Source organism: Poecilia latipinna, unplaced genomic scaffold, assembly GCF_001443285.1.
Source record: "Poecilia latipinna isolate Pla-1442-1.1 unplaced genomic scaffold, P_latipinna-1.0 Scaffold648, whole genome shotgun sequence".
Taxonomy (NCBI): Eukaryota; Metazoa; Chordata; class Actinopteri; order Cyprinodontiformes; family Poeciliidae; genus Poecilia; species Poecilia latipinna.
This window is the reverse complement of record NW_015113264.1, coordinates 129,878-145,720: the sequence shown is the minus strand read 5'-3', so window position 1 is coordinate 145,720 and position 15,843 is coordinate 129,878. Positions and strand designations below refer to the sequence as shown.

At 36.9% G+C, this 15,843-nt stretch overlaps 1 long non-coding RNA gene across 2 annotated transcripts in view; it reads right to left on the bottom strand.

Moving 5' to 3' along the window:
• The window catches only part of LOC106954355 (uncharacterized), a 74,430-nt gene that overhangs the window by 5,800 nt on the left and 52,787 nt on the right, over positions 1-15,843 (bottom strand). Inside the window, exon 3 of one of the 2 annotated variants that reach the window (XR_001426345.1) lies at positions 3,861-4,545. The exons of the other annotated variant lie outside the window; for it this stretch is intronic. This is a non-coding gene — a long non-coding RNA (uncharacterized LOC106954355). Of the gene's footprint in view, positions 1-3,860; positions 4,546-15,843 lie in introns of those variants that run through there. 2 annotated transcript variants of the gene reach the window in all.

Below are 15,843 nucleotides of genomic sequence, written 5' to 3'. Positions count from 1 at the left end.
AGATTTCATTATTTTACCAAAACTGTTTTTTTTTTTAAAAGAAATTAATAATAATAAAAAAGAAGCTATTATTTCTACCTAATCTTTTTAGTTTTAGAGTAAACACAAATATTTAATTTGCAAAATTTTCCAAAAAACTGGGTTTTCAAAGTGTTTGTTTATTGTCTCAAAACAGTTACATTACAGTTGGATGGTTTTGGTTTGCGTGTGGCTTTTCTGTTTAGCCCTGTGAACACCACAGTGCAGTGACTCGCTATTGTAAGCGTCGTTCAAACATCGACTGTTTCTGTGTGGTGGCATGACGGATTCAGCCATTACATGCCTTTAATGATGATTCCATGCTCATAATAGCAGAACTGTTAGGCTTATTGTTGAATTCTTTACTTTTTACTGCTTCTTTCCTCCGCTCCTCGCCCACTTCCATGTCTTCTGGGTTGTTCTCAGTTTCAAGCTGAACACTTAGTTGTTCATGCCCTTTCTTAACTTTCAGTTGTGTTTTCACAAAAGGAGCAGAGTCAATGGACATGTACACATGATCGCAAAGTGAAGATTTGTGATGCAATGCTTGTAATAAGCTGCAATATATAAACAGGATTGTATTAGAGGAGCATGGTAAAAAGTTATGATTTACATTCAGAGATAAGTTATGATCATAAGTCTTTTATGTGCAATAAAACATGGACCAAGTTTATTTATTATAATAATAAAGGCTAATTGCTTCATTTATCTGCATCCATATGTCTGTGTATCTTCAAGTATTTTTTAGAGAAATATTTTTTCCTTTTACATTTCTAATTAACTTGTGTTTACTTATTTAAAAACACTTTATGTAATTGATTGTATTTATAAAATGTACACATCATAACATAGTAAAAATATGCCTATCATGTTTATAAATGCATTTTAAAACATAGTACTTTATTTTATTTCTAAAGTGCTGTATTTTTGTGTGTGAATTTGTTTAATTTATAAGCATAATTTTATTAATCATTCATAAACATTATTCCAATAAAAAACTTTTATGCATAGTTTGCATACCTAATTTATAAAGGAAAGTTAATGTACATGAAAAAAATCTTTGTTGTTTTTTTTTAAAGTAACTTTATAAAATATAGCTTTTTCATATAGATAATCAGAAAACGTTTATAAGAAACACTTCCTGATCAGAGATAATGGGATCATTTTCAAAATCAACAAAACATTGGGGATTTTGTAGTAATTATTAGATAGAGAAACTATGGCCCATTATCTATACGACACGGGAATAATGCTCAGAACCGGTCCATATGTAATGCAGCCAGTGAGTTTAAACAGGGATCCTCTGCATCTGGTAAACTGCGTTCTCCCTGTTCGTCAGACTCAGAGTTAATGACAGAGTCGGGGAAGAGGACAGCCTGCTCCTCCTCTTCTCTGGCTTCCGTGACTATCATAAAGATTCAGAGCTGACTCTAATTCAACAGGACTGTCATAGCTCATGAAAAAATCATGTCGTATAATCAAATCGGAGTAAAAACCCTGCGCTGTGCCTCATGGGAGTCTCCATGCGCCCTGAATATTTCATGTAATGGAGGCTCTCACCACCATGGAACCTCTCAACAGTTCAGGATTGCGTGCAAATATTGACTGTAGTGTGTAGGGACGAGGGGCCGGGAGAGGCCGCCTGCGCAACCGAGCCTGAGTGAGTTTTATAAATAATGGTAATCGCATGTGACACCGCTCGCAGCAGGGGGGCTCATGGTCACTGAAATCATCACACTGGATTGCAGTTACTGAGTGCGGCAGAGTTAAAATGAAGGAAGACACAGCTGAGGTAGAAAGTAGCAGGAGATGAGTGGGTGGGGGGTAAAAAAGTGCCCTGATGCATATGAATTGACAAATGTCTGTTTTGGCTGCTGAGAATAGAGCTCAATTGTAGGTCTGTGGAAACATCAAAACACAATTCAGGGCTGACATCCAGTGGGCAAAGGAGGGGGAGGGAGCTGACAATGTACCCAGGCGGCAAATGCTGCATTGTGACTAAGATATTGGCTTGGCAGGGCCTTTTCACAGAATGAAACAACCAAATAAACTCTCAGTAAAAGTGAAGAAAAGTTGCTTAATACACCTTTTATTAAGACTTAAATCAAACTTCTTGCTATTCGAATCCGAATCAGATGGATCTACAGTTGTGCACAAACGCATTCTGATTCCTAACAGAGCAGTTTTAGAGATTGAATAGGTGATGAAAACAGAGGCACTTTTATAACAAATCTCACCTACTTAGTGCAGATGTTTGCGCATTGGCTGCTCAGGTTGCTACACACTTTGCACGTTCACATCTTTGCAGGGGAAATGGATACTTCTTCCTTCAGTTCAAGTAAAAACCCAAAAACTCACTACTTGTCATTTGACCTAATGAATGGAAGTGTTTTCTACAAACAAAATGTGTCCAGATTAGTTTGATGTGTCTCTATGTATAATTATCCAAATTAAACATTAGTGTATGTATACTCTGCACATAAAGTTTTGACGTAGTTCAGTAAAACTAGTGTCAGACTCACCATCATTATAGTCCAATTATATTTGAAGATTTGCAAACTAATTACAAAAATACATAACATGAAACCACTGAGCACCAAGTTGTCTATTTTTGGTTTCCACATTGGCAAAACATTTTCTTTTTACAGTTTCACATACATAAAACTTGATACGCCATTTTATGAAATAGAAATTTGTAGGAATTAATCTTGCAGAACTAATCAACACTTTATTTATTTAACTGAATTTACAATATTAAACAAATTATGTAGATTTACACACTGGCTACTATTTAAAGTTTTTACGATGGTGATTTTCATCTTAGACTTTTATAATTGCAATACTACATCAGACAGATACAGGAATGTGGCTTAATGAAAAGTTTATTTAATGCCCACTTTTAAAAAGATGCTTTTAATCTGAGAAACAAGAGTCTTTGGACTTTTTTGTTTTAACAAAAATTTAAAAAATATATCGCTCTGCCTCCTGCACAATTGATAAGTGAAAATTTCGCAAACAATTTGGTCATGTTTAGTTTTTGGCATTTCTGCAGAATTTGCATGTTGTCTTCAGGTGAAGGCTCGGTCTTAGTTTTACAGTACAAAGTCGGACTAAGGAGGAACAAAGGAAGGGTATGAACAACCCTGGCTAAGTTAATTTAGCCACTCAAGAGTGACTATTTGTTTATAATTTTAGAATTTTTTTTATTTCATCTGACAGCAGAAACTGAAGAAATGGGTGAAGGAAAACTAATTTGAAACTTTTTGGAGACTTTATTTACTGAAAAATGATAAATGATGATTATGAAGGACATTTCATACGGAAAAAGATTAGGGCTACTAAAAATAAAGTAAAATTCTGACTTTAATCTCAGATTTCTGAGATTAAAGTCAGAATTATTTTTTTCAGTGACCCCAATTCTCTTCTGTACGTTTCATGACTATGAATTTAGTACAGAAATTTTAAATGGTAGCCTATTTTCATTTGAATCCATTTTCATAAAAATTGAACTTTATGCTTTCCCAGATTTTCTTTCAGAGACAAATTTAATTAAGTTCAATCATCAACAAATAAATCATCTTAAACCTGTTTTGACCACATCTGTCAGTTTTATCCATCTGTCTTATGTTGCCATTCCATGTAATTTTATTTACTGTAATTAAATAAACCTGGTAAATGCAATCAATAAATTCTACATTTGTTGTAGTAAATTATGATAATTAACTAGAGTAGTTAAAGTAATCTAGAAAATTACATTTTCTTGACCTTCATCCTCAAAGCCTAATACATTCCTAAAGGCCAATAAAAAGTAAATAAAAAGTATAGGTTGAAAGGAAAAATGCATTGTTTCAGAATGCAGTGCTATACAGCCGTAATTTATTATATATAGTGGCTGGAAGTAACAGCGGGAAAAACAAAAGCATTCAAAACCACACAAACAGGCAAACATGCAGCACACCCACACCTCATTAAGAAAATAATCACTCAACTATGGATGTTACAAACATTGTTCAATGAAGTGCAGTTCAGACAGACAGGGTGAAAAGCAAACTGTATATATGTGCTGGTAATGGTTGGGAGTGGTGCCGTTTGCATGTATTATCTGCACCTCTCAGACGTGGTAATTGAGCCTCAGTGCTGTTACGAGTCTGGTGAGAGGCAAATAAATGCATCTCCTCACTGCTAATGCTGAAATCCGATCCTGTCTGCAGATATTTACTGTGGGCTGCGTGCTGTCTGTGCCCGTAAGCCTGTGCATTACCCCTGATTCATCAGGCTGTTTATCTCGCCAAGTGAGCAAGAAAAAAAAAGACCTGCAGTAAATTCCCATTATTAGATGAAGTGTGAGGAGGCCATGGGGGAGGAAGGAGGCAGACAATGTGGCCTCGGTACAGCAGGAGGAGCAGTAGCAGCCTTTCAGACGGTGGGTCTCGTCAGCTGAGGCAGATCATTAGCTGCATCACTTTGAGATGATGTTTTTACTGTTTGGTGAGAGTTGATTTACTCTGATCAATGAGGGATCCGTCTCTGGTGAGTAGAAACACGGTAAATTTTAACAACACTGACGTTATTAGCATCGTGCTTGCCGGTCTGTGAGGCCAACAAAAAGTTTACGACAAGCTGCTTCACATTAGACTCCGGTACAGATTGCCCAGGTTTTAAAAATGCAATCCTGGGGTGTCAAGACACAACCACACAACCCCAGAGTGGATATTTCAACTTTTTATTGCTGCTAGAAAGTGAACACACACACACACTCTATATTTTTATCTATGTTAGGGATGTAACGTGTAGCTCTGATGAATTTTCATGAAGATGGTTAAAGCAAGAATACTGCACCTTCTTTACAATTGGGTGCCACAAAAGAAGGCTTAAAAGTACCTGCCAGGGCTTACTATTGCATTGTTGGCGTACATGTGGTGGCTGGACTACATCTACATTACATTTTCTACTTTTTCAAGGTTATGTTCCTTTCTCCAATCATTTTCAGTTTACAAGTAACATTCAGTGAAGAATACACCTGCGGCAAAAACACTGATGCATTAAATTCAAGCACTCATACTTACATAAATTATGGCATTCTTAAACCCAAGCTTAAAAAGAAAGAGTGAGGGATTGGAACACATAAATTTGTGCCCATTATATATTTTTATAGAATATATTTTTTTCTTGAAATTGGTAGGGTGGTAAAATATGGTCCATATTTGTAAAATCCACTGCTGGTCCTTTCGAGTGCCTAATTATAATGATTCAAAGTCTCAAACGTTCTAACATCTACGCACTCATAGCTGAATAAAATCCCATTTTCTTTCTGGCAACTGCTGTTGACATATCAGTTCCTTTTTTGGGAGGAAAAAAAAAAAAGTACGGAATGCAATTCTTGAGGAAAACATCGGCCTGTCAGAAAAGCCGGTGTAATTTGAATCTCAAGTTAGACAACGAAGAAAACCACTTGGCCTTTAAAATCAGTCCCACGAGAAAGTTCGCTCTCCCTCGTTTTCCCCACCTCTCTCTCTCCTCAAAGTACAGTGTGTTGCTTCAGTGCCGTCACTCGCTTTCTCCTGATGTCACGTTTGACCTCTTTTTCTAGCCTCCCCTAAAAGGAGGAGAGCACGCAATGCTGCGCTGCAGGGAATACATGGCCTATTATGTTATTTACAATGCTTGCATCACTGCTTATGCATTTGAGTAATATTTCTACCTTATTATTGTGATGCATGTTTTTACATATGCTAATTCAAATGTTAAGAGCTTATCATGTTTACCTAATAGTGTTTAGAGCAGGATATACTACAAAAAATATGTTAAAATATACATACAAACTAACCTGTTCCTTAGAAGAAATTTTTTGCATTTTTAAAGAAAGCACTTCACATATTTTTTATATTTGTATTTTTATTTATTTATTTATTTTTTTTTACAAATTTATGATGAATGACAGACAGTAAGTTTGTTTTTATGGTTGCTACCAATCAAAATTTGCATATATTACAGGGTCTGTTTACTATTTCACAGTTGAAAGGTGTATATGAAATGAGCCCTGGGAGATATGCTGTTTAGACAACAGAAGTGCACAAACAGCTCTACTGACACCATTCTGTGTGTAATTACTTTTAGAGGTTGCACAAATAACAGATGGAAAGGTGACCTTTTCACAATATTTATTTATGCTTGGAAATTTAATCTGTCCCTGTCTGGCCTTTGTTGGTTAAGAATGAGGGAAATTCCTCATATCAAAGGCAGGTGGTGTTTGACAAAATGTGCTGCGAGGGGTGTGATGTTTCTAAAGGTGTTCTTAACACATTTAAGATTTAATTCAGGTCAGCCTTGCTTTACTTTAGTGCATTAAACAAGACACTTTTATTTTATCAATAATATTACTTCTGTGTCAATAACAGACACGTTGGTTTTTATTTCCTCTTCGTTTTGCTCATTATTCCTTCCCTCAGAAGCCTCCTAGGGGACACAGATTATTTCTTCCTATTGCATTCCTTCAGAGTAATTTTGCATTCCATTGCAAAGTTTTTGTGCTCCCTCGCAATTTTATTATTTTTTTTGCATTCTCATAGAAAAATAATACATTTACTCATGAGTTCCTGTGGCACCTCGAATACTGAATGTCTTCCTGTTTTGTAAAGCCTTAGATTTATGTTCACAAATCATTTCTGAGATATCTGAAGTTTTAAAATATATTTTTCTTTAGGACATAAAAGCACCACAAACTTATGTGGAAAATGCACATATATTTACTGAGGATCTTTAAAGTTGTACCATATACTATTTAAATTAACACACTTTATCACTATAACTGCAAACAACATAGACCAGGGTGAATTCGCTAATTTATTGTGAGGAAATGCAAAAACTATTCCAAGGGAATGCAACAAGAATACAACAACAACAACAACAAAAAAATAAGCATGTGGGGGTGGAGGGCAGGGTTGGGTTTCCTTTCCATTGACCTTGGAAAACCAGTTTGAAGCTCCAGTGTATGTAAATTTTTTCCTGACTGGGGAGTGCTCTGCTAGACCCCAATCACACTGGAAAGGAGTCGGCACAGCATGCCGCTCTGGTGCAAGTCGTCGCTCATGACATTAAAACTCTCTAATTTGTCACTGAAACTCTCTCAAATTTCCCAGCATTGTTTTCTCTCCCTCTGTGGGTAAGGGCTAATTTCAAACATACTCATCAGCTTATCTCTCCTCCTCCTCCCACTCCCGTCTCCTCCCATCTCCTCGAGAGCTAACTCAAAGCTAATTTGCAATTCTCAGCGGCAGAGGAATTGATGTCTCATCTTGGTGCTAGGTAACAGAATTATGCGAGTAATGAGAGAGTGATGAGAGAAAAATTTGAGGCAGGGGGAAAGGCAAAAAAATTAGACTGTTTGATATGACAAATTGTCACGTCTCGGTCTTGTTTTCACTTTTAAAGCCAGATACGTTCATGTTGTGAGCTTTGGAAGAGGGTTCAGCTTCCTGACATGAAAGATAGGACGTGACTGTTTACGCCATGTTCCATTCCAAAAGGAAATAATTGTATTTTGTAACTTCCTTGACTTTGACAACAGTAGCGTAAAGAATGTCGGAGCTTCTGGAAAATAGCTCAGATGTTGGATTTTTATGGGCACATTTTATTTATTTATTTATTTATTTATTTTAATTACGATTTCATGCGATGGGAATTGAGCATGTAATTGTAATGTGAACATTAGTAAACAAACAGCACCAGGAAGAGCAAGAACTTCACATCAGGGTTATTAAAAAATAATGCACTTGACCTTTTTTGGGTATTTGGCTAAACACTATGTGACAAGGACAAACAACTCGGAATATGGCCCCGTCTCCACTGTAATGGTGGTTCTTGCATGCTGTGACTATTATTTTTCTTTAGTAGCAGATGGATGAAGCTAAATATATGGCAGGCCTGTAAGTAAAAAAAAGATCAGTCTGTCCTGGTGATTCAACTTCCATCAGGATAAGCCAAAACATGCAGCGAGAGCTACAATAGTATGATTATGATAGAGAAGAAATCCTCAAAACAACAACAAAAAGATGCTCACAGACACGTTTCATTCATTCTGACCGAGTTTGAAGTTTTGTAAGCAAAAAAATGCGAAACTTTCGGTCTCTATGTGTGAAAAGCTGGCTGAGACCTGTCCCTAATGGCTATAGCAGCTGCAATAGCAGTGGAAAGTTATTCTACTAATTATTGACTCATGAGAAATGAATACAAATGCATGTCACCCATTTGAGACTTTCATGTATATTACAGCATAACATAATGTTCAAAATGCAATACAAAAATTAAAAGTTATACTACGGAAAATTATACCCCAAATCGTCAGAACTGCAGGATTGCTCGTGTTCACTAGAACACTTAAATATGAATTGCATGCAAAAACCTCCAACATTATAAGTATTACATGAGTAACCAAACTTGTTTTTGCTAATGCTTTACAAAGGTGCATTCAGTTTCAGCTGATTTAGTTAGAAATATCATTTGTTGACCAGTAACTTTAATAACCAAGAGCTGGTACTGAATTACGACATGCATAAATCTTAGCGTGAGGATCAGAGTGTGTGAAAAACAGCCTCTATGTATACAGTACAGTGCACTGGAAGTCCCCTTCAAACACATCCTACAAGCAAGGAGAGCTCGGTCAGCAAGAATCCTCTGCAACCACTTAACAGAAATAAGAGACAGTGCAGGGCAAACGTTTACTCCAACCACAGTTCAAATCTTAAACACGGATTTTAGAGAGAACAGATAGGCTGTGACAAAAATGGTATGATGCAAAATGCAACTCTAATGCAACTCTAATGTTTTTTTTTTTTTTTGTTGATACAAATGCAAACAAATGTCTTTGCAACAGAAGGAATCTGATAAAGTCGACCTGTAGGAAGTACTTTCAACACCAAAAATAAACATCACTTGCTGTTATTTTGTATTTCTAGTAAAAGGTTCCAATAATATAATCCTGTCATTACATTGCTGTTTTATTAAAAGAAGCAACATGGATGAGGAAAAATGATATTATTCAAGAAGGTACTCATTAGAGCTGATGAGTATTTTTTTTAAATTAGCAACATGTTATCATTTCCGTAATATTAATTAACTAAAGGCCTATCTCTTTGGTTGTTGTGAAGTTTTGAGAAAAATTGGTGCAACACTTAAGATCTGTCGCCACTCTGATAAATGGTTTTCCAATCCTGACCAGCTCTCTCCTTCTTTTCATAGCTGGCTTCTGCTTCAAGCATGTATGGCCGAGTTGCTCCAATTACAACTTGACTTTGTGTAGCGTAGCACAGTTTTGGCTGTGTTCGAGCAGATTTTTATGTGAACAGCACTGTGAGCAACACAAGATACGAATGCGGAGGCAATTTGCATAATCATGGTTTGAGAATAAATGAGGCAAAGATGTTGAGCTACATCGAAGCCATTTTGAAGAATGAGGAGAGGATTTTCTTGGAAAAACAATCTAAACATGTAATTTCCATTTAGGTTTTTAGAGGTTTAATTATTGGCTAATTTCAAAGGGGCTCTAAAAAGTAACCAGTTAGTTTTCATATGTATTCTGCAGGACTAAGGCTATTTAACTGCCACCACTGTAATAATAATTCAAACAATTTTTTATGTAACTTGTTGTGTCCAACACTTGTACTTCTTTTTTTTTTCCCTTTCACTGATTCATTTTCATTTCACTTTTCAAATTAATTACACATTAATATCTAGATTGGCATCTTTATTTCGATTTTAGGTAAATATTATGCAACTGAACATTCTGACTCTGTTTTAAAGTTAATAAAATTTTAGAATAAAAAACTTTAGAATAAACAGTTTATTTCACACAAACAAAGACAAACTGTTAAATAATTAAAGAGCTGAACCAAGATAATAGCAACTACTTGAACAGAGAGGCAGACAAAACTCATCATCCCACGTTTTTTTTTTTTTTTCTATGGTTGAACCAGAGGCCATATCATCCCAGATAAATTCCAGGGGAAAATGTATTTTTACAAATTTTATGTTGGAGTTAAAATTGTAACGAAGTTGTAATATTGTGCACAGCAGTACAGACTGTACCTTAGAATAATCAGATGTGTAAACAAAGTTACAAATACTTTTTATGAATTTTACTTTTCATGAATTGTAAAAAGAATAACAATGTAATTTTAATTCATCAAGTTGTATGCAAGAGCCAGCTTCTGCAGCCGAGGATCAGACCGCCAGGGTCCCCTCCCTCGGCTGCCGCCCGTAGCACAATGCACCCAAACCGTTTGGCCCCTCCAACAGGTGGTGAGCCCATTGGAAGGGGGACCCACGTCCCCTCTTCGGGCTGAGCCCGGCCGGGCTCCGTGGGTAAAAGCCCGGCCACCGGGCGCTCGCCATCGTGCCCCACCTCCAGGCCTGGCTCCAGAGTGGGGGCCCCGGTGACCCGCGTCTGGGCGAGGGAAAACCAAGTCCAAAGATATTTTTCTTCATAAGGGGTCTTCAGGCTGCGCTTTGTCTGGTTCCTCACTCTGGTTTTATATCCAAAACTGTGAAGAGTTATTGAAAGAAGTTGGATTGTTTTCCCTTTCCTTTTTTTTTTTTGTATTTAAAAACAAAAATGTCAGTCTGCAGGATTTAGTCTAGTCGGTTAGGAAGTGGGAGGTAGTGATATTTATCTCCAGTGGCCATCCGGAGAGAACCTGGCAACACACAGGACTGGATGCCAGTTCATCGCAGAGCAAGAGAGACAAACTGCCAGACACACACACTGATACTTGGACAAATTACCAAGACCAATGAAACAACAATTAACTCAATATTCCCCTTGTCTGTTATTAGTCAGTACTAATATCCACTGTTTTGATGTAATGAATAAATTTGCAGAAGATGCAATGAGTTGAAAGCAATGGTTAGTCTTGTTCAGTAATTCTAGTGATAGAAAACTCTAAATGGGCTTGTAGTGCTAAAGGGTTTATTGCAGCTACAGACATCACCATTATTACCGTTTCCTGCCAACTCTTTCTAAACAGTATTTCTTGCATAACGGCCTCATCTCTGGAGAGAGAATGAACACATAGATCTTTTTGTACTTGTTTTTGTTAAAATCTGCTGATTATTTTTTTCTCTTTGAGCTACCAAGTGTCATAACTCGTGATAGTTTTATTTGTTTTAAGACTATTATTTTTTAGGTTAAAGAAACTGCTGATCAAGCCGTTTAACAGGAAAGCTCTTTAAAACAAACCTAAAATTTCAACTGGTTTTCAGTGTACTATAAAGGTCAAAGATAAATGCTCAGTCACCAACGTGATACGACCAGATTAAACCCACCTTTTGTTTTGAAGGAGATACAAACAGTGATTTACAAACACTTTCATGCATATGTAGGAGGATTCAAGTGTACTCCCTGGAATGCGTGTTGCTCAGCTGAATGCCCCCAACTGAGTGGGCATCTGTCTGCATAAGGGACCACAGGTAATAACAGTAAAAGTCCCCACCTGCTGTGCGAAATAAAGTCAGTGCTCCACTCACACACGCACGCCTCTCACGGCTGAGTTGTGCTAATATTGCAGGTTACTGCTGGCAGCCACCCGGGTGGTCTCACAAGGCTCTAATTAGGTGAAGGGTGGGCTATTCAAACCCTTATCAACACACCCAGTGACCAGACAGAGTCTTTTCCTGACCTGTCATTGGACCAGTTTACCTAAAAGTTGAACTTGAGCAAGAGGGTGAGCTGCTGTTATGTGACTGAAATAAGGATAGCAAAATAAGGAGGTGGTGCCTTGCACAGTTATTCAAAAGCCCTGAGTGTTTCCACATTTTCCCATAGTGCATGCATGTATAGTGGCGGGGAAATATCCCATGCTTTTTATGATATTTACTTAGAAAAAAATCTGAAAATGACCTATTATCTTTTAATCTGACAATCCATTTGCCTCCAGGAGTCACCAAATTAGTAAACAGTCAACTGTTGTGCAAATTAGTCATAGTAAAAATAAAGCTGTTGCATAAAGTCTGTTGGGGAATAAACAACATCAGGAGGACTAATGAGCAAAGGTGTGAAGATTAAAAACAATATCCCAAGCATTAAACATCCCCTGCATAACTGTGCCACCCATTATTGGGAAAACTGAAAAAAGAATAGCACAACTGCAAAACAAGATAAGACTGTTTACCTGAACTGAAGCAGGGGCAGAAGAGCATCATTTTCAGAATCAGCTGAAGGGCCATTGGTCCTACAGGAGGGGTCAACTGTTAGCCGTGACCCCTACAGATCCTTTTTAGAGGTCACAAGTCAATCTCTCATTAAATCATTATCTGAAATCATTTCAGTATTTCTGAAAGTTGTCTACTACTCAGATGTAGCAGAAGAGTTTAAATTTTGTGAAAACTCCACAAAGCATTGGGTAGAAATGAGAAATGAAATCAGTCCAGCATGGAGAGAGATGCATCACTCCTTTGACATGATGCCAGAGAGGACACAGACTTCAGTGTTATCTAGACAGTAATTGCATCATCAATTGCCCGCCGCATGACAAAGTCACCTGCTGACGTGGCCGCCATTAACCTCGCTGTGCTTGACCATAATGAACCGAAGACTTCCGAGTCAAATGTGTCATCAAGACATGCGAGAAGCTGAAATGTGTATATCTGTCAAAAACAAACCATGAATTCAGATTTCACACCAACATAGTTGAGCCTTAAAATGATGTCACAGTTCTGTGTAATGTTTCTTTTTATATGTATGAACATAAAATTCATTTATACAGTCATATTTAATGAATTATAATACTCATTGCAATTAAAGATGTTTATGACATTAAATGCACCTTTAACACACAACCTCCAAGCAACTATTAAACATACTTGTCATTAAGCTCACATTTCTGTATTAATATATTTTTTCTTGGTCTTATGTAATTTTCTAATCCTGTCATTTTTTAATTAGCTCTAAGTGGAACATCGTTATAATTAATAAGAAAAAGACTTGAGAGCATCAGCACATGTGTAATTAATCATAACTGAGCAGTTCAATAATATATCAATTATCAAATATGACTGTGATAAACAGGTGACCTTTCCAGGTATCTCAACATTTGACCACTGGAGCTAGGTGTGCACCCTCCAGGTGGCCCTGATAGGGATATACACATCAAAACAAATTGATATTTACCAGGTAATTCAAAGTGAGCAAATGAGGAGTTTCTAAAAGCAGGTATGCTTCCTAAAGTTCAGTCGGGGAGCTAAAGCTTGCCCTTTCGTCCCTCACAATGCGTCTGTCTCTGGATCTTTGACTGTTAAATCAATACTGTCTCTAGCCTACCATGAGTCAATATGTGTCATACTTTTCTGTTAAAGCATTCATATGTCCTGTGTCGCTGTGACTTCTTGGTAAAGGCAGGCGACCAACTTTCTAATGCAAAATTACACCTACCTGATGGCAAAAACGGAGGACAAAATTCTCTATGTATGAATGAATGAATATATGCATGCATAACTAATGAGATTCACCTATAGACTGGTCAAACGTTAACTGTATTTTTAAAAACATAAATGGTTTTAATATAGAAGTTGGGAATAACCCATGGTGGCATTAACACAAGAATCATTACTCATCATGAATTCCCAAAGTTTGGCTTAGAGACGGGAATTTCTCTCTCGCTCTCTTTCTCAAACTCCATTACTCTGTTTCTCTCTTTTTTTTTATTATTTAGAAACAGATTAGTTTTTTATATGGAGTTTAAAGCTCAAATAAAGGCCTGGGACAAAGCATTTAAGGCAGTTATTGTATTGATTAATTATATTGCTTCCACAAAGTCCAGAAGCATCCAAACATCTGAGTCAGCTCTACAACTTAGTGTTTTTTTTTTTTCACTTCCAATCTTGATTTTCCTCCTTTTTAAGTTTTTAAAACTTTGTTGTTTTGTTTGGACTATTGCTGTGATAAGTGTTATCTGGCGATCACAAAGATTAGGGGTGAAGTTTGGGAAACATTGAGGTTGGAATGTGATGCTTTACAGTATAATATCTACCTTTTGCGCTAAAACAATAAAAAAAATGTTACAAAACAGTATAATTTCCATGGAAATAATACTTTCCTGTAAGAAATGCTTCTAAAAATTAGAAACACATCTTTGTGTGTTTTTTTTAAGAACGTTCTCCCAATTTTTCTCGTCTTTATTACAACAGGAACTTATCTATTCAACTTCAAACTTGGCAGGAGGTTGGAGAATAATTGCTCAAATTTTGCAGGCATGTTCTTACTTTGGGGTTACAATTTAGCCAATCATCTGTGATATTATCTGTTCCACTTTTATGCCTTGTTACGTTACACAGAATGTCACACTGATTTGACAGCTGTCTCACTGACTCAGCTCTGATATCTGCTGCACTTGTTAAATATTTACACAGTTCACTATAAATAGTACAGTAATACAGACGACGCAGGGGCAGGTGAACACATTTCAAATCATGTGACCTAATAAAGAGATTTATTTTGCAGATGTAGAGGATGAGGCAGTGGGACGAGCTGAAGGAGGGAGAGAGGAAGACAGGTCTGTTGTGTCTGTAAGCCTCGGGGCCCTGCTTTCAACCCCAAATCAATGTTGCTCCACTTAGAGGTAAATTGAAACAGTCTTTCCATCGAGTCCCAACCATTTTAATTTTCACCTGAAGGGGTCAGGGAGAGGACACTTTAGTGATGATGAAAGACATTTTCCCATTTTCACAGCTTGGTCACGCTTTGACACATCATTATCCCATTGACTTAATACATGCTTTCCCCTCTGTCTCCCTCTGCCTCCTTCGTCCATCAGCAGCCGCGTGCTTCTCTCGCTCCTTCAACAGCAGCCGCACGTTTTCTTCCATTTGCCTTCATGCACACAACGGCGTGCATCTCTCCTCGCTTTTTCACAATTCATGTCAACTACATAGTGCTCCTCTCTTTGGTTTTTCACTTGTTAATCCTTTTCCCATTCTCTTCCATTTCTTTTTCTCTCCTCATTCTTAGGCCCTTAATGGACTCTTCCCTCTAAGTGCTTGCTCTTTAAAGCATTATCCTCCTCCATGGTTATGCTTTGGCCATATATTTATTTTACTTTTTACTTCTTTTCCTCTGTTGTAGTTGCTATCTTATACAAAGGGACAAGCCACTTTCAAATAAACACAACAAAAATGAATGAGCAACCCATTTAGCTTTTTCATTATAATTTTGTTTTTAAAAGTCTTTTCTCCAAGTGACAACAGGGCAGTGAATGGAAAACTAAAGCACAGCCCATTTTAATTAGGATATAATTAAAATCAACTGGTCTATTCTGATTGAAAAGCACCTGATTACTCAGTTCTTATAAACATGGAAGCTTTACTATTTTTTTTTGCCACGTTAAAAACAGTGTTGCATAAGCAAATTATCACTGGTCAAAAGATAAATCTCAGATACATTATTTTCTTCTAGTAGATTTTAAGTTTTTAAGGTACTTTCACTCACTTACAGAGTTTTAAATGGCCATGTGAATGTCTAGAGCAGTGTTTCTCAACCTTTTTTGGGCCAGCGCCCCCCTAGCCTTTATCCAGGTCCCTCACCGCCCCCCACCAAAGAATTTGTAGGCTACTTTGCACTGACTATTATTTTATTATTAATATTACTATCACTATTGTAGATGTTTTGATTTTTATGCTTGTTTCTGTATTTATCATCAAAACTAATTTCCCAGAGAACAAAAAAGCCATGGGAATATAAATTATTTTCACAGGTGTCTACAAAAAATGCAATGAACATTCAACTTAAAATCAGTAGGCCTAACAGCAGCCAATCAGACTGGAAAAATATTCTTGTTC